The sequence below is a fragment of the Triticum aestivum genome, chromosome 6D (assembly GCF_018294505.1).
Source record: "Triticum aestivum cultivar Chinese Spring chromosome 6D, IWGSC CS RefSeq v2.1, whole genome shotgun sequence".
NCBI classification, from domain to species: domain Eukaryota; kingdom Viridiplantae; phylum Streptophyta; class Magnoliopsida; order Poales; family Poaceae; genus Triticum; species Triticum aestivum.
In genome coordinates, this window is record NC_057811.1 from 154,602,751 (window position 1) to 154,627,686 (window position 24,936).

Here is a 24,936-nt window from a genome sequence, read left to right on the forward strand (position 1 = left end):
TACTCTGGTGTGCAAAAGTTAATCTTTGGCCTCGTCATGGCCTCAAGGAAACTGCGCCACTACTTCCAAGCCCATGAGATCACGGTTGTTACTCATCTTCCGTTGTAGGGAATACTCCGAAACCCTGAGGCTACTGGCAGAATAGTGGAGTGGGCTTTGGAGTTATCCGGCTTTGGTTTGAAGTTTGAGAGCACTTCAACCATTCAAAGCAGGGCGCTGGCAGAGTTTATTGCAGAATGGACGCCAGCCCCTGATGAGGAAACAACAGAAATAGCTCTCCCCGGCAAGGAATCACCCCAAGAATGGATTATGTATTTTGATGGTGATTTTTCCCTACAAGGTGCAGGAGCTGGCATGCTTCTTGTTGCCCCCTCCGGGGAGCACCTGAAGTACGTCATCCAAATGCACTTTGCCCGGGAAGAAGCCACCAACAATACAGTTGAGTATGAAGGGCTCCTTGTCGGGCTCAGGATTGCAGCAGAATTGGGAATCAAGAAGCTGATCATTCGAGGAGATTCACAGTTAGTGGTGAGACAAGTCAACAAGGATTACCAAAGCCCATTGATGGAAGCATACGTTGAGGAAGTAAGGAGGTTAGAGGAGCGCTTTGACGGGTTGCAAACGGAGCATGTACCCCGTGCGGAAAACAGCATAGCTGATCACCTGTCAAAGTGTGCTGCGCAGAAGCTTCCTGTGGAACCAGGAACTTTTGTTCTCCACCTCTCTCAACCCTCTGTATCACCAACCACAATGGCCCGAAAAAGGAGAAAGTTGTACTATGGTAAGCCTCTCCCGATCGAGCCATCCGCTCCCGGCAGAGACCCTACCGGAAACAACTCCTCAAAGCCTACCGCACCACCCCCTCCAGCCGGGCCTATGGACCCCGCGAACAAGGCTGGTGCTCCCGCAACCGAGGAGGTGCCGCTAGTCCTCGTTGCCGAGCCTCAGGCTCCCACTTGGGCAAGGCACATCGGCCGCTTCCTCCAAACCGGGGAACTCCCCGGCGAACCAGATGAAGCCGAGAAAGTAGCCCGGAGGGCCAGTATGTATCAGTTTGTCGATGACACTCTGTACAGAAGGAGGCCCAACGGTGTGTAATTGAAGTATGCCTGTCGGGAGGACGGAAAGGAACTGATGGCTGAGATTCACAGAGGAATGTGCGGCTCACACATTGGATCAAGGGCATTAGTTGGGAAAGGAACTGATGGCTGAGATTCACAGAGGAATGTGCGGCTCACACATTGGATCAAGGGCATTAGTTGGGAAAGCATTCCGGCAAGGATTCTATTGGCCCACAGCCCTCCAAGATGCAGTTGAGCTCGTCATGACATGTGAAGCCTGTCAGTTCCATTCCAAGAAAACACACCTGCCTGCCCAAGCTCTTCAGACAATCCCTCTGTCATGGTCATTTTCGGTTTGGGGGCTCGATATCCTCGGCCCCTTCCCCCGAGCAATCGGGGGCTTTTTTTGACCAGAAACAGTAGGAAAAGATCCTACTGTGTAAATATATTAAAGAAAAGAATCTGTACAAGGTGAGTATTTACATCATGGGGGGAGGGGAGAGGGTAGGTTAGACCACTTTGGGTCCCACCCAGAAGAACTAGAAAAAAGGGGGGTCTACTGCAAAGAGTTTACAAAATCCAGAACTAGAGGCCTATTTGCCTCTTTGACCCTATGCTGCAGAAGTTCAAAGTCTTTCTTGAATCTATCAAGCCACGATTGGAAGGAAGGATCGATTGATCTGAAGCAATCGGGGCTTTGAATTCTTGTTCGTTGCCATCGACAAGTTTAAAAAGTGGCCGGAAGTGACTGTCGTGAGGAAGGTGACTGCTCGGTCAGCTATCAAGTTCTTGAAAGAATTGGTGTGCCGTTTCGGAGTTCCGGCAAGGATCATCACTGACAAAGGCACCCAATTCACGAGCCACGTCTTCATGCAATATGTTCAGACCCTCGGATGCAAGATCTCATTTGCCTCTGTGGCACACCCCGGAGCAATGGACAAGCTGAGAGGGCGAACGCTGAAGTGCTTCGTGGACTCAAAACAAGAACTTTTGATACGCTACAGAAGCACGGCAGGCGGTGGATCGAGGAGCTGCAGGTAGTTCTCCGGTCCCTCAGAATGACACCTAATCGAGCTACCAGGCCGACTCACTTATCCCTGGTCTACGGGGCATAAGCAGTTATCCCCACAGAACTCATTTACGGGTCTCCTTGGGTGCTTGCCTACGATGAAGTAGCGCAAGATCAGCACCGGCGTGACGATGCTGTGCTACTCGAGGAGAACCATCTCCGGGCCGCTACGCATGCTGCACGCTATCAGCAAGCCCTGCGTCGCTATCACAGCCACAGGGTTCGTGCCCGGTGTTTTGAGGAAGGTGACCTTGTCCTTAGGAGCGTTCAGTCCGCCAAGGGTACACACAAGTTATCACCAAAGTGGGAAGGCCCTTACCGGGTAGTACGAGTCTCCAGACCCGGCGCAGTCCATCTGGAGACCGGAGATAGCACACCCTTGCAAAACTCATGAAAAATTGAGCATCTCCGTAAGTTCTACCCGTAAGGCGCAGAGGCTGACGGGCCCTGCCCGGCAGCCACCCATTGTACATGGCATTGCCGAAGTTACATGTAACCCCTTGTACAAGCCGGGGCGATGACCCCGTGCAAGAGAAAATAAAGAAGAGTTGTAGGGGGCCCCAACTAAGATTGCATGCATGCACAAGCACACCCAGATCATTGCATAAGCACTTCATGAGCATTTGCATATGCATATAGATAGGATTGCATCCTGCATTCATTCTCATCTGCATGGAGTTGCAGGTTCTTGCCGTGAACCTAGCTTCGACGAAGGACGAGAAGATTGCATGACACGGCGATCCCCGGCAAGCCAATCAGATAAGTTCACCTCTTGTCCATTAGTATTCTGTAAAGCTACAACTTTGCATGAGAAAACCTCGCCTCCCTCTTTGAAACTTAGGTGCTCCCATCCATGACTCGAACGCTGCTTCGGTCAAGGTGGTCGCAGTGGCCTTTGGGAAAAAGGAGTTGGCGGGGGGCTGGCCCCTTTGTCTGTTCCCCGGCAGACAAAAGAGGGTGCCGGCGGGATATCCTGCTGGGGAAAACTCATTTATTCTATTAAAGAGGCACCTTTCCTCTGCATGGACATACACATGCACGAGTCCCCGACAAGATACATCTTTTTCGTTCATATGCAGTTACAAGTACAAGCATTACAGAATACAAAGATGGACTCGAGAGATTACATTATTTGAATTAAAATTTGGTGATTGCCCACAGTTTTAAGATTAAAAAAAGATAAGTGCCCCATTACGCCTTTGCCCCTGTCCATCCCTCGTAGGAAAGGATCGAGGGGGCCGGAGATGGACACCGCTGGGATTCGGCGCCTCCCCAGGATCAGGACGGCGCTGCTCCCCGGCAAGGAGGAAGAACCGGAGGGCAGGCGTGGATGGTGACACCACCGGAGGACCAGATGGGAGGCACGGAGTCACCGGCAAACACGACTCGTCGGAACGGTCGTCCCCGTTCTTGACGCGTTGTGGGTTGCCGCTGCCGTCCGCATCACTACCACCCGAAGACCTCGGCGCGGCCACCACGCCGGACACCATGCTCTCTACACTCTTCCACAGAGAGCATGGTCGTCCCCTGGAGCCCTGGCGTTTGAAGTTACCGCACGTCTTGAAGACGAGTGAGAAAATAAGAAGCCTCCCTAATCGGCGGGGCGACCACACCCCAGAGGAGCCAGGTTTGCCCCCGTTAGCGGCGAATAACTCCTACAACTCCTCCCCGACGCCAGCCGAAGAAAAAGAACGAGAAACGGTCGGCTACCACGCGCCGTGTCCGCCTCAAGCCGTGACATGGTGCCAACCGCGTCCCCTCTCACTAAGGTTAAGGCTACGGGTGACACGGCGACAGATGCGCCGGGACTGCCGCTCCCGGCCTCAACGCCGCGCCGCCCGAACCCTCCTCTCAGACCCGAGAGAGACCTCAAGCAGAAGCAGAGAACCAAGAAAGAAGGAAGAGAGGGATGCAGAGGTCTATGACTTCGTCCTCCTCCGCCCCTCCTTTTATAGGCCAGGTGGGGAAGGGCAGCCACTCCATCAACAGGCAACCACCGCCCTCCTCCGCCAATTCAAGGTGGACGGACCCGCTTCAAGATGCTCTTCCGCACCACGCGCCTCCGTTACCTACCCCACGCTATGCATGCGGCATACGTGGCTAAGGATAAGAGCGCTGTGGGAAGAGTAATTTGGCGGTTTCTATCCCCTGCGTTAAAGTCATTCACGGGCCATCACTGCCGCGGCCCCACCACTATTGGCTTTGCACCACACACGGAGAAATTGGAAACTGCCCCGGAATCAAGACTACCACAGCAGCAACGGAAAACTTCAAAGGGGCCAACTCCTTCAGCAGCCCTGCCTATGCACTTATTAGGCCCTACCCCGCTGACGCTCCGCGGCGCCATTGGGGTAGGGCCGGGGGCTTCTGTTGGTGCAACAGACCCCTGGTATGTTGCCCAACTATGCACAGGCACAAGATCAAGATTGAAGCACCTGCTCAAGACAGAGATTGAAGAACCAAGAGGCTTGAAGAGCCAACAGGCAGCTCGGAGGGATCGAGATCGAGCCAAAGGAACAGGATATCGGCAAGAGAAGAGCCTCCCTCGCCGGGCAGGCGAGCCGGGCAAGGGGCCAGGCCATCACCAGAAGAAAGCAACCAAGACTCCCCAACAGCGCTTGCCGGGGGTTGCGGGGCCTGAACCACCCCGCCAACTGCTCAAGTATGACCCACGTCGTCAACCAGTGCGGTGTCAAGCCGCAAGGTGATTAAGTGGCAGCATTTGCCACATGGCAGCCATCTCCTACAGAAGAAACCCACAGGTGACACCCGTCCAGCGACGTGTCAAGAGAACGGGTGCGGAGCTGGCGAGATAAGCCCCGCAGGCCTTGCCGGGCAGCTAGTGATGTGACACTAAGCGGTGCATTTAATGCACCATGCCAGCCCGCAGATTTAGGTATGATAGCACTGTTTGCTACCATATCAGTGGGTAATGACTGTTTTGCCACTTTGGTGACCCCTTAATCTATAAAAGGAGGCCCATGGCAATCGTAGGAGGGGTTGGAGGGTTGGAAACTTGACAAACCCAAGCCACCATACGCTTGTGGTCACTGTAGCCCTGAGGCAGGCCTTGCCGGGCAAGTGCACCACACACCACCACGTTCATTTCCACCATCAATCCACCAAAGCAGGAGTAGGGTTTTACGCCTCGCGGCGGCCCGAACCTAGGTAAATTTCTTGTGTGCTCTCTGTCGTGGTGCCGCGTGCTGGTCTTCTCTTTGTGCAGCGCGACGTCCCCCGCCGAACCAGCAAGGGGTCGCCCGGTCCCATAGGTGGCCGCGGATATCCCGCGACACCGTTCCGTTGTCGCTTCGGACCTTCTTGATCTTCACTTCAAATTGATTTTGGGCCTTCCTAGCGAAGTTCTTGAAGATCTTTTGGACCTGCGATTTATCATCAAGAAAGAACACCCACGTAAATCTTGAAAAATCATCAACAATGACCAAACCGAATGAGTTACCACCAAGACTCTTGTAGGCATTGGGACCAAAAAGATCCATATGAAGTAGCTCGAGCAGTCTTCTCGTGGTCATAATGTTTTTCATGAGATGACTTCCTCCAACTTGTTTTCCTGCTTAACAGGCACTACAAAGTCTATCCTTGTCAAATATAACATCTTTAACACCAAGGATATGATCACCTTTAATAAGCTTATCAAGATTTCGCATGCCCACATGACCTAACCTTCTATGCCACAACCAACCTTTAGATGATTTAGCAATTAAGGAAGTTCTAGGTTAAGCCTTTTTAGTGAAATCAACAATGTATAGATCACCTCTACATATACCGGTAAACACCATATTATGATTATCTCTCCGAAACACTTGGCTATCTACATCAGTAAATAGGACATTGAAACTGAAATCGGCTAGTCTAGATACAGAAAGTAAATTATAGGCAAGAGACTCAACGAGCATAACATTTTGGATGGAGCTGTCATGTGAGATGGCCACCTTACCAAGGCCAACCACCTTACCCTTTGAGTTATCACCAAAAGTGACATGATTTCGAGGGTCGTCGTTTTCAGCAAGCTCGCGAAACATATCCTTGTCTCGGGTCATGTGATCGGTACATCCACTATTAAGAGCCCATTCCTTTCCTCCAGCCATGTAACCACGAAGGTTAGCCATAAGACCAAAGTGTCTCATAGACTCATCAAGATCAAAGTCACTATCATCATCCTCATCATAATATCGATGTTCAACGTCGTCTTGTGATTGATCATCACCTAGAGAGAGAGAGATTCATTAGATGTATGATCATGACAATGTGCATCTTTATGAATTCTAATGACTTAAGAGATGATGCTACTAATGACTCCAACATCTCCTTTGGCACGCATAAGGTCATGAAGCTCCAATAGACAATCATCAAATTTTGGATCACTATGTTTCATTTTATGAAAAGCTATGGAATTTTGAAGAATCTCATCTAGATTTTTCAAGGAATAATTTGGAAAGCGTTCCTCAAGATATATCCATGTGGTATAAGCACATTCAAATGTAGGCAAGCATACAATCAAGTTTCTAGGCAATCCTCTAATGATAAGATCAATAGTTCTAAGATTGCGGATCATGTCAAGAGACACATTGGGGGTAGGATGCAAGCGATCAATAGGAGGCGCACAAGGGCTAGTAATATACTTGTTCAAGTGATATTCATTGAAAATCTCAAGCATCTCATTTTTCCAAGCACTATAGAACTCTCCATCAAGCATAGGCACTCTACGTCTAAAACTCCCAATCATAGACTCATCCATCTTCCTCCAATGGTGATTAAACCAAAGCAATGGAGACCAATGCTCTAATACCAATCGAAAGGATCGACAAGAGGTGTCTAGAGGGGGGGATTAGACCCTCAACAAGCAAAAGTAGCAGTTTTTAAGTTCTTCAAGTTGAGGTGGAGTTTCAACACCAGTTTAAGCATTCAAAATACATTTCAAGCAAGCATGACAAGAGTATGAGCAGCGGAAAGAGTAAAGCATGCAATTTGCAAGAAAGTAAAGGGATGGGATTGGAGTGTGCAAACGCAATTAAAGACAAAAAGATTTTTGGCGTGGTTCCGATAGGTGGTGCTATCGTACGTCCACGTTGGTGGAGACTTCAACCCACGAAGGGTAAAGGTTGCGTGAGTCCACGGAGGGCTCCACCCACAAAGGGTCCACGAAGAAGCAACCTTGTCTATCCCACCATGGCCATCGCCCACGAAGGACTTGCCTCACCTGGGTAGATCTTCACGAAGTAAGCGATCTCCTTGCCCTTACAAACTCCTTGGTTCCACTCCACAATTTTGTCGCAGGCTCCCAAGTGACACCTAACCAATCTAGGAGACACCACTCTCCAAAAGGTAATAGATGGTGTGATGATGATGAACTCCTTGCTCTTGTGCTTCAAATGATAGTCTCCCCAACACTCAACTCTCTCTCACAGATTTGGCTATGGTGGAAAGATGATTTGAGTGGAAAGCAACTTGGGGAAGGCTAGAGATCAAGATTCTTGTGGTTGGATTGGAATGTCTTGGTCTCAACACATGAGTAGGTGGTTCTCTCTCAGAAAATGAGTAGTGGAAGTGTAGGCACGTTCTGATGGCTCTCTCTTGAATAGAGAAGGGGGTGGAGGGGTATATATAGCCTCCACACGAAATCTAACCGTTACACACATTTGACCCAACTCGGTCACACCGAATAGGCGAACTCGGTGAGACCGATTCAGTTCAAAATGTGAACGTTAGGATTCTCGGTGGGACCGACATGATCAACTCGGTGGGACCGATGCGCTAGGGTTAGGGCAAAACCTCATCTCGGTGTGACCGATTGCATGAACTCGGTGAGATCGATTTCAGCAATGGGAGAACCAGAGAGTTGGTCAGGCAAACTCGGTGGGACCGATTGCATATTTCGGTGAGACTGGAATAATTGCAACAGGCAACAGAGAGTTTGCAGGGCCATTTTGGGGATACCGAGATCCCGATCGGTGAGACCGAATTCTCTAGGGTCTGGCAGTGGCTATGTCAAAGGAACTCGGTGGCGCCGGATAGATCAAATCGGTGGGGCCGAATTTGACTTTAGGTTTTGGACATATTTGGAAGTGAGAAAGTAGTTGAGGGCTTTGGAGCATATCACTAAGCACTTTGAGCAAGTAGAGCATTAAGCAACACCTCATCCCCTTTTAATAGTATTGGCTTTTCCTATGGACTCAATGTGATCTTGGATCACTAAAATAGAAATGAAGAGTCTTGAGCTTTAGCCAATCTTTGTCCTTAGCATCATGAAGGGGTTCCACATCCTCTTGTCCATGCCACACCATTGTTGAACTTTCTGAAATACACTAGATGAAAATATTAGTCCAACACGAGATATGTTGACATTAATTACCAAAATCACCCAGGGAGCACTTGTGCTTTTAGTTTCACATATAAATATACTATCTTAGACATCTTTTGTGATTGTGAGCATTCATTAAAATATGACATGCTAAAAAGTTGATGTTGGACAAGGAAGACAACATAATGGGTTATGTTTTCTTATATCCGAATAGAAGTTATATTGTCATGGATCGTCCAACATGTCGAGTGATGACCCACAAGTATAGGGGATCTATCGTAGTCCTTTCAATAAGTAAGAGTGTCGAACCCAACGAGGAGCAGAAGGAAATGACAAGCAGTTTTTAGTAAGGTACTCTCTGCAAGCACTGAAATTATCGGTAACAGATAGCACTATAAAAAAAAGACACATCCCTGATATTTTGGGCCGAACAAAAAAAATTCCGTCATACTTATGACACTTCTATGACTATAATTGTGACAAAACCCATTATCATCATAGATGTGGTGGGGTCCTACTTCTATGACAAAAAATCATGACAGAAAATGGGCTTTTCGTCCTGGGCGGGCCGGAGACGTAGCTGCATGACATTCTTTGGGCCGTCCATGACAGAAAAAACCATGGTAGAAGCGAGGGCGAGGAAAATATCGAGGAGTTCCCGGTTACGGTGGCTGGTCGGGGGCCAAGCGATGCGCGTTTCTCTCGTACGTACGCGCGTGTGTGCGAGGCATTGGGCTCTAACTGAACCCGAGCGAGGCGTTGGGCTCTAACTGAACCCGAGCAATTGCACTGCAGGCTACGCGTTACTGAAGCCGAGCGATCGATCGATCCCTTGCTATTAGCTGAACCCGAGTGATTCATTCGCTACTGCTGCTAACTGAAGCCGATCGAACACTGCTGCCTCCTTCCCTGGATGAACAGTGAGCATTGTTGAGGGGGTTTGGATGAGTTCCCGGTGGGGGGTTGGATGAACAGGACCCCGTGGTAGTAGAGGTCGTTGCCGCTGGATGAACAGTACCCCAATCGATCGAGCCGGTGGATGAATAGGACCCCGTGGAGGGCTGGATGAACAGGACCCCGTGGAGGTCTGGTTGAACAGTAGCCAGTGGAGGGCTGGTTGAACAGTAGCCGGTGGAGGGCTAGATGAACAGTAGCCCGTGGAGGGGTGGTTGAACAGGACCCCGTGGAGAGGGTTGGTTGAACAGTAGCCGGTGGAGGAGCGCGGTGGAGGCTGAATGAACAGGAGCCTGTGGATGAACAGTCGCAGGTGGAGGCCGGAGGAGGTCGACGGTGGATGAACAGTAGCCCGTGGAGGCATTCGACGGTGGAGATGAACAGTATCCCGTGGAGTCCCGTTTTGCGGTACGCCACACCCCTCTCGATGAACAGGACCCCCGTTTCGACCGTAGCGCTCCAACACAAGTTTGTTTCCTCCGTTTTGCGGTATGCCACACCCCTCCCGATCAACAGGACCCTATTTCGACCGTAGGAGGTCCGTTTCCTCCATTTTGCGGTATGCTAGACCCCTCTAGATGAACAGGATCCCGTTTCCACCGTGGCCGGTCGAACACAAGGCCGTTTCCTCCATTCTGCGGTATGCCAGGCCTCGTTTCCATCGCCTGTTCCGTCCAAGCCGGTTGGCTCCCGATGAACACCACACGTTCCGTTGCCTCCCGATGAACAAGACGCATTTTGTTGCCTCCCCATGAACACGATGACGGCGCAGCTTCTCCGTTCCGACCCAGCCATGTACACGAGCCCTAGCCGTACGTATGCGCGAGTAGGCATTCGAGACCCCGCCCGTATGTACGCATGTGGCCGTATTTTCTTTCTTGCACCCTGGCCCCTGTACGTCCGTGTACATGCTACGTGTGCGCCTCTACTACGACACGTGCGCGCCTCTACATCGACCAGTATGTACGTACATGTTCGCGACCAGAATGACAAAGCTACGCACGCTTCGACCAGGTGGGTCCCGACTGTCAGGCACTTCCTTGCATGCGAAGATGTAGCTGGTGGGTCCCAGCAATCAGGGGGGCAAATCATTTTTTTGCCCGTAATATGGACGCACTTCCTTGCGTGCGAAGATGTAGCTGGTGGGTCCCAGTAGTCAGGGGGAAACATTTTTTTCGCGAAATACGGTGGCCCGTCCGGTGGGTCCCTGCTGTCAGGTGGAGGAATAATTATTTTGCGCGTAATAAGGAGGCACTTCCTTGCTGCGGCCGTGGACCCAGCTGTCAGCCTCTCCACGTACAGTACTCTTTCGACGCGTGACCACATTGACCACGCCGCGTCGAGAGCACCAGGGCGGTGGACGACGGCGAGGCCTAGGAAGGGGACGACGCGGAGCCGGGGAAGACGCGGCAGTGGATGCCCACGCGGAGGGGAGTACGTGGGTTGACTGCTTCGGCTGCAGTGTGGGGCTGCCGTCACCGGAGAATAACAGGAGGTGTGGGTGAGTATAGAGGGATGGCATGGCCAGCGGTGGCAGCACAGCCGACACGGGAGGTAGGAGCAGGCGGCACGGCCGACGCTTGTTTGGGCGGTTGGAGCAAGAAGACCAGAGGTTGAAGAAGCACTACGGCCGTTGGATGGACATCGTACGGTCACTGGGCTAGAATCGTTCATATTGACTAAGTTGACAAAGCCCTCCGTCCCCGTCATCTTGGTAGGCCCACAAGTTAGCCTCCCACTATGGTGGGTCCCAGCTAGCAGGGGGTATTCATTTTTTTGTGCGTAATAACGAGGCACTTCCTTACGTGCGAAGATATAGCTGATGGGTCTGACCTGTCAGTGGGGGAACGTCTTTTTTTGCGTAATATAGAGGCCCTTCCGGTGGGTCCCAGCTGTCAGGTGGAGGAATCATTATTTTGCGCGTAATAAGGAGGCATTTCCTTGCGTGCGGCCATGGACCCAGCTGTCGGCCTCTCCACGTACAGTCCACTTCTGATGCATGTCGTTCGTTGACCACGTTGACCACGCCGCACCGAGAGCACCAGGGCGGTGGACGACGGTGAGGCCTAGGAAGGGAACGACACGGAGCCAGGGAAAACTCGGCAGTTGTTTCCCACGCGCAGGGGAGTGCGAGGGTTTACTGGTTCGTCTGCCATCGCCGGAGAATAACAGCAGGTGTGGGTGAGTAGAGGGATGGCTAGGCCGGCGATGGGAGAACGATGGGGTGGTGAGGCCTGCGCGGCAGCATAGCCGGCCATGGGAGGAGGGAGCAGGCAGTCCCGCCGGCGCTTGTTTGAGCGGCTGGAGCAGGAAGAGCAGAGATTGAAGAAGCACGACGGCCGTTGGATGGACATCCAACAGTCACTGCTCTCGTGTGTTGACTAAGTTGACACGGTGTTGCGTGTGCGTCAACCTTATTTTTTTAGGAAAGCATACGCGTCAACGTGTAGTAGGCGCACAAGTCAGCCTCAAATCTGTGGAAAACGGCATACAGCCCATCTGCCATTATTTCTAATAATTTACAGCCCATTTGCCAATTCTTAAGAATTTTTTTGGAGCCCATATTCTTTTTGTTAGCATTACACCCCATATTGTGGCCATGGTTAAAAATTATACGAAATTTTGCATATTTCGGTGCGGTCAACTATTTTTAATCCCGAAATATCGAGTCACATTCAAACTATTTTGAAAAATAATTTATATAAATATAAAATCCAAATAATTGTCCAGGCATAAAAATTAATGGAATTTAAAATCTTGTAATTAAAAAAATGAAACTAATTCCCGGTTTGATGTGTTTTAAAAATGTACAACCCATTTCTGGGCAAACCGAATGAAACTCTCTCATCGTCTTGAAAGATTTGCAGCCCAGCAGGGCTGATAAAGCAAGTAGGCCTCGTTTGGGTATTTCTTTAAAAAAATAGAACTGGGCTAGCCATTTTCAGCAAGAAAAAAAACACAACTGGGCTCATGATGTGGTAAACATAAATAAAACCCTGGCTAGACGGCCCACAGCCCCCGCACAGCCCCGTTGTTACCCTGATCCGTCGTTAAAACTAGTATAAATAAAAACTGCTTGTTCCTCAAAAAAAAGTAAATAACAACTGCGCGACCTGCTGGGTCCCTGGTGTCAGCCGCTCGTTGTGTAATTCTCTCGTTTATTGACTATGTTGACAATGGCGTGAGCCCTAGATGTCCAACCATTAGGAGGAACCATTTTTTGGGGCTTGTAATAACGAAGCACACTTACTTGCATACTGCCATGACGCTGGTGGGTCCCTACTGTCATACTCTCCACGTACAGTCATATCCTTGTTCCTCTCGGTTGTTTGACGGCGTTGAAAATGCAAGAGGGCGGCGCACCACGCACGGCGAGCGAACCAAGGCCGAGGACGACAGCGAGGCCTCGGACGGAACGAATAGGAGTGGTGGAAGATGCGCCGGTCCAATCACAGGCGGAGGGGAGTACGAGGGTTGGCTGGTTCGGGTTCGGGTGCGGGTGCGTGTTGGGGCTGACGTCTCCGGAGAATAACAGGACGTGTGGGGGAATAGAAGGAGGGACTGGCCAACGTTGGAGGGTATGGTAGGGCGGCGGAGGCGCAGCCAGCCATGGGAGGTGGGAGCAGGCGGAGCTAAAGGGGTGGTTTAGTTTGGGTGGCTGGAGGAAGAAGACCAGAGATAGAAGATACATGACAGATGTTGGATGTCAATCCAATGGCTGGCCGGCAGAAACGTTTGTTGACTAGCTAGTAAGTCGACACCACCTTGGATAGGCTATTTGCTCGTGGGTCCCAAATGTCAGAATCCAAATCTGTCATGGTCATGCAGCCTTTCCTATGAAAATTTACAGCCCATTTGGTGTGCTAGTTCGAAATAAATTTGTGGGTGCTGGTGGGGGCTAATCACTTGGCTTCTTAATGCACAATGAGCTCAAGCAGCCGGCGAGAGTGATGTTATTTCCCTTGGTTGGGATTTGTTACAATATTTCACTCTAAATTAAACGAATGGCAAGACATTTGCCTTGTTTCAAAGAAAATATGACAGTCACAGCCGAGTTGAAAAGGGCAAGAACATCTAACTCCAACTTACAAACTATACAAAAGCACGAGGGTTAATTGTTCATCAGGTTTAGACAAAACCCAGGTTGAAAAGGGCAACAACATCTAACTCCAGCACTGTTTTCGGCAGTCATAATCAAATGGATCGGTCAGGTCCATAGAATGAACATCTTGGGTCGTAAAATTTACTGGATTATGACCACAATATGTTGTAAATAGAAGCCCGACATGTTCAGAATCTCTTTTGCCCACCTGAAACTCCTTTTTTGCTCTTCAACATACCCATCCGTCAAAACCATGTTGCTGATAAACTTAAGCCTGATGGACAATAGGAACCTCGCATTCAGCAGGAAGAATGTGACAAATCTAGTGTTTGCATGGTTGGCTACATATCGTTCTAGCGTTATTGTCTTCAATCGAATGTCATGAGAAGTGAGAAAATCCCGGTGCTTACGAATCCACCGATTGGTTATAACTTTCTTACCCCATCCTGCTTCCTAAATAGACATGAAGATTGAAAACAGTTAAGGTCTAAAAAAAGAGTGTGGAAAGAGCAACAGCTGAACGGTTAATTCTAGTACACTATATGCGGGCTTCCAATGTGCGTGAAATTATCACCTTTATATACAACTTCTCCAGACATGGAAAGCATTGCAGCCTCGTTTGGCCTCGTTTAAATAGGAGATTAAATAGACGGCAGACGGGAGGAGCTCGGCCGGCGTTGCGTTTAATGCCGGCCTGGTCATGAATGGACGTGTGTCCAGAGTGGGTTTCTCGGCTTCCACACGGGTTTCATGGAGGCATTTGAATGCGGCAAGGAGGCGTGTTCAGCCAGGCGTGCATCAAGTGGCGCCCTCGACTCTGACGTACGACACCGCGCTGTTCTTCCACTGACGTGTGGGCTCTTCGGGTACATGGCCTGCATGTCAGTGACCCAACGCAGGCAGCGCACGGCAGAGGAACTTTTGGTGGGCCAGGGCGGTCAGAAGCGGGCATTTCATAAACCGATGATTGTTCATTGAGTGTGACGTCATCTATTTCATCTAGATAAGCCTACTATATAATGTAATAGAATTTTAAAATTTTGATATATACGTTGATAGCCCGTTCGATACGTTATGATTCATAAAGACCGCTGCAAACATCAATGTTCTGCTTATCACAGACAAGATTGATTAAATCTTGCAAAAAAATATAAGATTGATTAATACCCATAACAATCCATGTCCTTAACAAAGGGTGCATGCACGTATAGGTTGAGGGTGTGTCTTGCGTCGTGTGCGGTGTCGCCGGTGTGCATGCAGGCGTGCGAGTGTTGCATGCGTGCATGTGTACGTTTCAGTGTTGCATGCATGTGTGCGTACGTGCGTGTGTTCGTGAGTGCATGTGTACGTGTCAGTGTTGCACGCCTGCATGCGTGCGTGTGTTCGTTATGTGTACGTCTCGGTGTTGCACGCCTGCATGCGTACATGTGTTCGTGCGAGTGTTGCGTGCGTGCATGTGTACATGCGGGGTGAGGCTACACGTCAGTCGACTGACTTTTTCATCTCTGGTCAGTAGATTTTCTAGCCGTTGGATATGAAATCAAGGGCCTGCTGTTTATCTTCAACCTCCACCCCCTGAGCCACCAGCCACGCCGCCCCACCCGCCCTGAAACCACTCCCCACCACTGGTCCGCCGCCGCCCCGGCCATCCCTCTAGCCCCCCCCCCCCGCGCCGAGCTTTTTCTCCGGCAATCCCCACGCCATCGCCCAATCACCGCCCCCCACCGTCGGCGACTGCCAACCAGAGGTCTCGCGACTTCGAATCCCCACCGACCAATAATTTATTACCATTTCTGTCCTTCATATACGCGCTGACGGGTGGGCCCTATGGTAATGTGCGCTGCTGAATGTGGACCGTTTGACTGGTCAATTGATCGTGTCATCAACAAATTACGGAGCTGTATGGTGAGCCAGTGACCGTATGATCACCCTAAAATGTATTTTATTAACACAGTACAGACTCAAACTACCATTTCTTTCTTTCATATACGCGCTGACAGGTGGGCCCCACGGTTACGCGCCCCGATGGTGCAACACTAGTTGCGCCACGTGGAACGTTTGAATGGTCAATTGATTGTGTCATCAACAAAATACGGAGTTGTACGGGTGAGCCAGTGACCGTATAATCACGACATGTATTTTTTTAACACGGTACAGACGCAAAGCGCTCATATATACGCGCAAGCACTCACCGCTATAAGTGCACACACGCAGACCCTACCCCTATGAGCACCTTCGAGAGAGCGAGCCAGCATATGATCTTGAGATTTTACGAAGTCACCATAGGTGCCTCGTAGTCGAGTGGAACGTCTCCTCCCACTGAACGCATATCGCCGGAAAAATACTGAAATTAACCCTGGATAAATGCGAGCACCAGGACTTTAACCCTGGTGGGCTCGAGAAACCACTGTCCTCCTAACGATCCAACCAAAGGTTGGTTAGCACCACAAAATGTATGTGCTGACCGTGATGAGCTTATTCTGAAGTCCAGTGACCATATCGTGCTTTTGCTTCAAATACAATGACCGTAAGTGTCGTCAACAAAATACGGAGCACGCATCAAATACAATGTATGTCAGTGTCATCAACAAAATACGGAGACGTGTCGTGAGCTAGATACCGTATGATCACCACGAGAATATATACTGTGACCGTAATGAGCATATTCTGAAGTCCACCGACCGTATAGTGCTTTTGCTTGAAATATAGTGACCGTCACGTGTGAATGTGTCATGGGCATGCATACTTTTAGAGGGCCGAGAGATAGTTTGTGTGCGTACGTGAAAGTGGTGTAGAAAGAGGGGGTGTCCGGTGGAGACAAGGAGAGATATGCCCTTCGTTTCTCTTCCCCGTGACTAATATTTTAGGAGAAAATATAAACATTCATAATGCAGAACAAATATTTTTGGAAGCACCATGCAATTAACTTTCATGTATTAGTGGCCGATTGCGTGTGTGGTGTGGTGGGCACATCATTTCTAGTTGGGGTGGGCACATCATTTCTAGTTGTGGTGGGTCAACATGAGGACTCATGGGTCGGTTCCATCCTGCGCCAACGAAGACCCATGTGGAGGACTCGGCGTACAACACGAAGCTACCAGAGTCGTGAGGACTCTATCCCCACTGGTGATAAGCCGACTATATATGATTTGTAACCCTAGGCCCCGAGTATGTTATAGAAGCCTGGGGGCTAGTTCGTCAATAGTATACACACACGCACAATGCCTGGTATTCACATGTACTTTGTACACACCCCTATCACTAATATACAGTACCAGGAGTAGGCTTTTTCCTCAACTGCAAGGGTCTGAACTTGGGTAAAACCTTGCCTCGTATTACCATCCAACCTAACAGTCAGGGATATCCTACCGAATGATCTGATGGAATCATATCTGCCAACTACTAAGAGAGAGGTGTGTCTGTGGGGGGGGATGTGTGCGAGAGAGGCCTAAAGATAATGTGCGTGCGGGAGACACGTAGGCACATATATGTGCGTATAGAGGGCTAGTAGAGACCGTGCGTGTGTATATATGCATGTGAGAGAAATAGTGTTTTCCAACTGAGATTAGTGAAAAGAGTGGTACATAGTAGTCAGAAAGAGAGAGAGAGAGAGAGATACAGAGAGAGTGTGTGCATGAGACACCCCGGGAGAGATTGTGAGCATGTGTGAAAGAGAAATGCCGATGTATATAAAGTGTGTGCACTTATGCGTTAGATAGAGAGATATATATCACGTTTGTGAGAACGGGCCGAGGCATAGTGCATCTACGTGTAAAAGGCGGTTCTACGCATTAAATTAAAATATAAATGGCATTATTATTTTTGGATGAGATCATGAATTTTGCAATTTGCGTATGAATGAAAATTGGTCTATCAGACACCCATACTCTATTGAATTCTAACATGTGCATGTGTTTATTTCATATTATCGATCCATAGAGTGAGAGCGGTTTGAAATACAGGCAATGCATTGCTTTTGCAATTCATATGTAAACATTAATTAGTGCACTCCATATTGTTAGTGTGAAGCACTTTATACATTTGTAACTTACATGGATACATTCCAAATTGCTAGCTATGAAATAGAATACATGTTGAATTCAACATAAAGGGGGTTTTGAAGATTCGAATTCATAGGAAGTGCATTCATCTATTTGAACCCGAGATAATGGCATTTGTAAATCAGATCTAAAAGGGGGCATCAATCTTTGTTGTGCGTTTGAACATGTTATATATTCATACGCATGTCTAACTATTTTTTTGCAACCAAGGAGATTATATCTGGAACCATGCATGAACTGAGGTAAGTTGCATATTTTTTTAATATATACTTGTGTACAATGTATATTCAAATGTACCCCATCCATTCGAAAATAATCGTAGTTTTAGGACTTTCAAGAGTAAAGATTTGTGAAGTTTGACAAATCCTGAAAGTTCAATTCAAGAGAACCGAAAACGTTAATGCTTCTGTTCCCAAATATTGAACGAAGCGCCAAATAAGCCTCTGGTCACCCGAAACCGCGCGAGACTAATGTTTGGTGGTAGGAAATTACTATCCTGACTCTGGCACGTGTAGCCTATCGGCCCGATGTCCAAAGGTCTAAACCGGGGTAGGTTTATAACTTCACCAACATGCCAGTCTCAACCGCCTCCTAGAAGCATCCATACGCCGTGGGCGCCTAGACACCCATGCGCTCGGCCAAAATCTATCCCGCCCACCAGTTGGGACACCTGAGATTACTGTCCTACCCCCAACCCACAATATGTCCGAAATTTTAGATGGAGGCAAAGTTTGTAACTTTCCCCAAATTTCAAACAAGCGTGTCCCAAACCGAAACATTGTTCACCCTTAGTTCCCCCTCCCTCCATTTCCCCATTCATACTCCGTGGGCGCCAAAACGCCCTCTCCACCAGCCGCGAAACCCCAGCCTCCTCCATCCTCCACCCCATCACGCCCAATCCACCGCCGCCCTCCTCCATCACGCCGGAGCCGGTACCCCGACGTCGTCGTCCAACGCAACCGCAACCGCAACGCCCTCAAGGACTTAGCAGCTGAAGCCGAGGCAGAGCTGCCTCCACGACGCCCACGCCGACGTGCGCCGGACCAGAACCACTTCGACCACGCCGTCCTGCGCCTCACTGCTGCCGCTCCACTGTCGCAACCGTCCACATCACCGGAGTTGTTCCCGCTACGTCGTCGTTCGCCGCCTCGGATCTGGTTCCCCGCCGCCGACAGACAGCCACCGCACCACACTCAACAACTTGGCCATGGGTTCGTCCAAGGCTCCACCGTCCTCCACAACTTCTCGTTTCCAGCGAACCACAAGAAGATCATTGGAAAAACAGAAGGAGGACACAACACTACCAGCAGAAAGAGGTACTCCTCTTCCCATATTCGTGCAAATCTTACGTCTCTGCTCACACCGTATTCATCCCACGAAAGAAACTAGTTGAGCGCTTCGTACTGCATCTTCTTCGTGATACTAAATGCACAAGGTTTCCTCCCATTTACTATTTCACCTTTGCTAGAGGTCAGTAGCCTACCTGGATTTCAATTCAGGGTCAGTCAAATCGCAATTAAAAGAAGCAGCACCCACTTAGGCGCGCGGAGCACCTAGCCCGCCTGTTCACCGGGGAAGCGGCGCATCGGTGTCTATCATAGGGGTGTGGGGCGCAGGAGCTGCTTGCGCCCGATCTGGAGGTCGGCGGGGCTTGAAGGGGTGGCCGGGGCGGTGCCAAGCACGACGGTGCGGTGAGGTCGAGGGAAGGGCGGAGGCAGGGGACTGGGCCGGTGGTCGCTGGTGTTTCGAGGAAGATCGTAACACTGACTGGGTGGAGGTAGATGAAGGCGATCTGCCCATTCTTTGAACATCGGACGGTGCAGAAAAAATGGACTAACCTATTTGTTTTCAGTCAACTGTTATTTTCATAGGACCACACCTTGTGGTGTGCTGGAGGAGCATCTGCATTTACCAGCCATCCCTGTGCTCATATTTCAAAATCCTAGAATCTAGTAATTTTGTGTGCCATGCATGTTGTAGAGCTATCATATGTCTCCCGTCATTTATTTCTCACCGACTTGCTATCTGCTACCTTTACACTGTACTACTTGTGCACACACTTCACCCATACTCACACTATTGTTTTTTATGCATGGGTATTTCAGACTCTGACGCAGTGTTGATGAATACAAAAAAGAAAAGACAGAAGTCGCTCCAGTGTAATTCAAAGATAAGCACTAAGCGTCTCAGCGCTCTAAAGGGTGCAGTGCCAGCAGATGGAGACAGTAAACGTAGCTCTGCAGTTGATGACCTCAATTGCCACACACAACCATCCCAGGTGCTTGCTTTAACTTCATGCTGTCAAATGTGGTTGCATGTTGCATATGGTGTCTAGCTTGTATTGCTTCCAATTTGGTTAAATTGCATCAGCTTACTTTACACATTATACCTTTGATAATGACATGCCTTCCTGTTTTTGATACATACTACATATGTCTATTAACCATGTTCGTACATCAAACTAATGCTCTCAAGAAACAGTAAGGCTAAATGAAGATAGTCAAAGTAGCTCTCTAGTTGATGACCGCAATTCCCCCACACCACCATCGCGGGTGATTGCTCTTACTTGGCAGTGTGATATGTGGTTGCATGTTGCATATGGTGTCTACATTGTAATCTATCTATCTATACCTACCTATACTAATTACAGACTCCCTAAAAATTACCATGTTAATTAGAATTTACGAGCCCTTCATCTGATGGGACCAAGTTATTACAGTGGAGATTAACCACGAAAAAAACTCAAAACGCCCGCCGTTGTAGAAATAGAAGCCCTCCTCCCGATCTGCTAAAAAAATAGCCCTCCCGTATCCCTAACCTCATCCCCACCATCCCACCCATCGCCTGCAATGGATCCGCCGCCGCCCTGATCCCGACCATCCGCCGCCGCGCTCTGCCCCATCCACCGCCGCTGCTCACCGCATTCACCCTCTGTTGCATCCCAGCACCTCCATAGCCACCGTGGACCATCTCTCTCCTTGGTCCTCTCTTGGATCAACATGCGGTGACGGATGCTTCCGGTCGCGTGGTGGTGATGCGGCTGGTCGTGGAACAAGGGTGAGGCGGACTGTGTCCCATTCATTGATCTTCCTCCAGCTCCAATTCCTCCTCTCCCACCGATCGTCATGTCTGCGACAGGCGCTCTGCTTACCTGCGGCAACGATGCGTATGGCGACAACAATGTCCTTTTGTGCCCCTCCACTCTTCGGACCGCTGATGCACGGAAGTACGCAGAGAAGATCGCGCTCCGCTTAGCAAATTCGTCCGTGTTCTAAGTGGCTGCTCGGCAAGGTAATTTTCTTCTCTGAAGTTCTCTCATGCAACTTGGTGGAATGGATTCACGGGTGTGTTAGGTGGAGTGCCACTGGATTGCCATGTTAGTGGGCAGTACACACAAATTTTGGTTTGGCAAGGAACCGAGTCAATACTATTGTCCTTCGGCTTTGCAATGGTGATTTAGATAGTTTTTTTACAATCATGGTGGTTTAGTTAGTTTCTTAACAGGTGCTTCAGTTAGGACTAATAGTCCATAGTGATCGATAAGATTCAATTCTGTGGAGGACAATACAATTTTGTATAATTGGTGGTTTAGTTAGTTAAAAAAATGGTTCATGGTCTCAACTGCTATTTAGCTTACTACAGTATAGTTGTGTGAATTGTCGCTCATGAATAACACCCAATGCATTGCTTTTTGTTGCCCAGTGTACTACAATTTAATATGCAGAACTTGAGCTTTCTTTGCCATGAAAACGTCTGTCCTAATTCCCACAAGGAGTAATTAATTCCACGTCCATGTATTTATTTCTGATCATTGATGCTTCATCTGTTTATGGTGCAGAGACATGGTCACATGGATGATTAGCATCTTTTGGCAAAAGCATGTTAATTCACTCAAGAAATACTACTGCTCCGATGACTACAAAAGCATGTTAATTCACTAAAGAAATACTATTGCTCCGATGACTATGAGCATCGATATCTAATCCTGATTCTTGAGGACCACTTTAGGATGTGATCATTAATGCGGCTTCAAAGCTGCTTGACATAGCATGACATTTGATTTTTACTAATCTGAAAGCATCCATGTGACCACAATCTGATGTGTGTGCCATAGGATTAGTGTTGTTTGAAGAATTCTTAATAAGGAAATTCCACAACCTGATGTGTGTGCCATATGATTGGTGTTGTTTGAAGAATTTCTTCTTACCAAGCAGGCTTATGATTTTAGCTGTCGATGCAGAGCTTGTGCCGGATGTTCATCATCAACGCCAGATAGGGGTTCAGGCTCCTGTTGAACTCATGGCATCAGCCATATGGACCTGCATGTATTTGATAGTTTGCTCAATCAGATTTATCCCTTCAACCATAGTTAAGGCCACCACACTACTTCATTGAGATTTCTTTCCTACATGACATGGATTTATAATCTCCAACAATACGGTCATGCTTCTTATATTTACTTTCAGTTCTAAATACATTTGTGATTTTCTATATGATGTCTTACTAAACTGTGTGTGCTAAACCAACCATATAGTATATAGAAAGGATTTTGAAATGTTAGCTTATATTGCAAAATCTTGAAAATATGCGGTCTTTTTACTGTTTTTTCCGTGAACTTGGGGAGCTTGGGACAGAGTATGGTGTCAATAAGCAGTATATACCAGGACAATATTTTTGTGATATTGTATATACTAACTTAGTGATAATGGAGTGTTTACCACATTTTTGCCATGGACTCTATACTGCATTTTTGAACTGGTTAGAATAGCTGACGCCTTTTTTATCTTCCTTGTGGTATATGCTACCATCAGAGGGAGTATGTAAGGTACTAATTTCAAGTATATACTATTGTACTATATTTTGTCTATATACATCTACAACCAAGTAGTATGTGCACTGCTCTTTGTGCACGGCAGTATATACATCATTTTTTGTAAGGCAATATATAACACCTTTTTTGTGAACCAGTATACTACTTTATTTAGTCGGTACATATATACATTCTGCACCCGAGCTCATATGCTCCCGCATGAACAGTAAAATCGAAAAAAAAATCGAAAAAAATTCAAAAAATTCCAAATTTTTTTTGAGAGAAACATTGACAAAAGTTCTAAGTGCCTGCAAAAATTCATCATGAAATCACATTCCCGTAAGGCGTGGCAAAAAAAACAAATTCAGTGCTTCAAAATGCGTTTGAAAGTAGCTTTTTCAGAGTACTGTTTTTGTTTTTTTTGCCACGCCTTCTAGGAATGTGATTTCATGACGAATTTTTGCAGGCACTTAGAACTTTTGTCAATGTTTCTCTCAAAAAAAATTTGGAATTTTTTGAATTTTTTTGAATTTTTTTCGATTTTACTGTTCACCCGAGCTCATTTGAGCTCGGGTGCAGATTAGCCGCGTCCGTCTTTTAGTCGATATATACTACTGTTCTTGATATAAAGGGTAAAGCAGCGCACACATGACACGCAGCAGCCGTTGTCGACTAGACGGTGGTGCCGCTGCATGGATCTATCAGTGCATGCCACGCCGCCACCGTTTCTTATTGCTGCCGTTGTCGATGAGATTGGCAGTGACGTCGCATGGGTCGACCAGTGCACACCATGCTGCCACGTTGTCGACGAGATGGTGGTGCCGTCTTATCCATCGATGCTATGTGACTAGCTTCGTCAATGGCTTTGCACGTTGATCCAGATTGTTTTCATGCAAAGCCTGTCATGTTTGCCTCTTAATGACCACATCCGCTAAGTCAGCTCTCTCTCTCTCTACTACTGCAACTAACTAACTATGATGATCTTCTCCAGGTTTTTTGGCTGGATACTGAGATGGCACCATTGTGCTGCTGAAGTTAAACCCTGTTTATTGGGACGTACAAGCGGTCGGCAAGCACACATGGCGGCCAGGGATAAGCCATATTTTTCCAATGACTGCTGCTAGGATTGATGTCCTATTGCCGGAGAAACAATGGCAACAGTCGCACCGTTTTGTCCAGCGATGATATCATCCATGTCTATTATTTTGTTGACAATCACCATAGGTGCCCGCTCTTTCTTAATAGATTTGCATTTTGATCTCTGTAGCTTTTTATGGATGAAACCTAACTATGTTACATGCATGCCTCATCTATGCATTTTACCACTACTATTTTCTTAAAAGATGGTAACATTGTCCATCAGATCTTTTTCTTAGTTTCTTTCCAAGGTAATTGGTGTGGTTGATTGCTATCGAGTGCAAATATTCTGCTGCCGAGACAAAAAATACTTATCTCTGGATCTGAAATAGCAAACAGTAAATAAAAGTGATGCACACATTGGTCTTTGAATGTGACATACAAAAAAAGGATTTTATAATAACGTTTAAAGGTAGACCGTACAAATCAACATGTATAATTTTTCTGAAACTTCAAGAACGCACCATTCAGGGTTTTCACGAAATATCATGATATATTAATGTCACAGAGTTCTAGATCGTGGATTTGGTAAGCACACAAGATTTTGAATCACACCGTTAATAAAGGAGAAAGATAGTATATTTTGTGATGAAAATATAATAATTATTTTTAGAGTAAGGCATGTTAAATAATAAACTAGGGCATACTGAGATCCAATAAGTCAATAGGCGTATGAAAAAACTGGTGAATATTGTCATATTGTAGATGCACATGTTCAATTTCACATTTTAATTTAATTGCATAAATTGTGTATGACTTGAACTCTAGAGAAATTTTTCTCGGTGCGGGCACTCAATTCACGAGCCAAACATTGATGCGGGCTACTATGGGGGCTAGGAAGCAGGATCAACTTGAAGCCAACTTAAAATTAATTCTAATGAGCATTTGGTCTTCATTTTGTCGTGATGCAAACACATGAACGTGTGGACTACCATCCATTGATGCGTGGAGACCAGGTTATTGTAGCAACATTTACGCCAATGTTTTTATCTACTCATCGATCTATAATTTCCTTTTTCTATTTATTTAGAGTTGATCTCTGTTTTCTCTTTGTCTGTTCATGCTTGTGGCAAAATTGCAGATATTCATGTATCGGCCTCACGCGTGTCGTTGCTGGAGCCCATTCATGGCGAGGATACATGGTTGATGGCCCAACAATCCTTAGGGGATGGAAGGATCCCATGACTATAGGAATGGCACTAAATAAACTGTGTACTAACTAGAGAAATGATTTATTTCATAGGTCTAGAATATATAGGCTGACAAGTATTTGGCATTCTGTCTTTTTAATAAATAGATGATTTTTCTACAATAGTTCCATGTTCATATGTCATGCTTCTTTGGTGCAATAGGAAACAATGTCATTGATCGACCAGATTATATAGGGATTTATATCATCCTGATATATATTTCTACAAGT

The 24,936-nt window shown here is 47.6% G+C and overlaps 1 long non-coding RNA gene across 1 annotated transcript; it reads left to right on the plus strand.

Moving 5' to 3' along the window:
* The first annotated feature begins 20,343 nt into the window (after positions 1 to 20,343).
* Positions 20,344 to 23,754, plus strand: LOC123144249 (uncharacterized). The gene is made up of 3 exons (XR_006471349.1): positions 20,344 to 20,860; positions 21,810 to 21,937; positions 23,371 to 23,754. It is a non-coding gene; the product is annotated as an uncharacterized lncRNA (long non-coding RNA).
* Positions 23,755 to 24,936: the final 1,182 nt, after the last annotated feature.